The sequence below is a fragment of the Aphanomyces invadans genome (assembly GCF_000520115.1).
Source record: "Aphanomyces invadans strain NJM9701 unplaced genomic scaffold supercont1.12, whole genome shotgun sequence".
NCBI classification, from domain to species: domain Eukaryota; phylum Oomycota; class Saprolegniomycetes; order Saprolegniales; family Verrucalvaceae; genus Aphanomyces; species Aphanomyces invadans.
In genome coordinates, this window is record NW_008580157.1 from 1514493 (window position 1) to 1515250 (window position 758).

Consider the following 758-nt stretch of genomic DNA (forward strand, 5'->3'; position numbering starts at 1 on the left):
CGACACTTTGCAAATCTGCCCACTGACATCCATCGAGGTACTAGTAGTAATATTTTACACTTGAAGTTGTGCTTGAACGCCTGGTACTTCTGTAACTGTTTTGATTCGCCCATAAGGGACTAAAAATATTCAAAATAACCGCTTGCGCAGCGTCTGCCGCGGAAGCTGCGTCGGACGCCGACCTGTCCAATTGCAGATCGCCGACGTGGTCGAAGAAGTAACGGCCGCCTCGGAACAGATCGCGGACCCCGCCGACGTCGCCGCCGCGGCCGTCATCGAGACGGGTGCGTCGTCGAGCGAAGCGTTGAAAATCGCGGCTGGCGCCATGGCCGAGGACTCCGCGGAGGACGCGGGCTTGTCTCCTGCTTCCGTGGATGCCGTGGAAGTGAAGTCGCTGAATCGACGGACAACGAGGCGCTGTGGAAGTGGTTGCGGCCGCGGTCGCCGATGCGTTTGCGTCGGACGAGGAGGTGGCCGATAATACGGAACCGGTGGACGACGGAGTGTCTCCTGTGGACGCCGCAGAGGACGCTGGCTTGTCGGCGTGCGCAGAAGGACGAGTTGGCGGCCGTGCGGGACGAGTTGCATCGAACGAAAGAAGAGTTTATCACGTCTCACAGGCCTACGTTGCAAAAGCGTTGTGATGCCCTCGTCCGTCGCCATCAGCTGAACGCGACCTTTCTCGCAGATGTAGGCCCTGCGTTGGTTTGAGTGGCAGCTGTGAGTCGGCTTACGTATTGTGATCGTAGACACAAGGG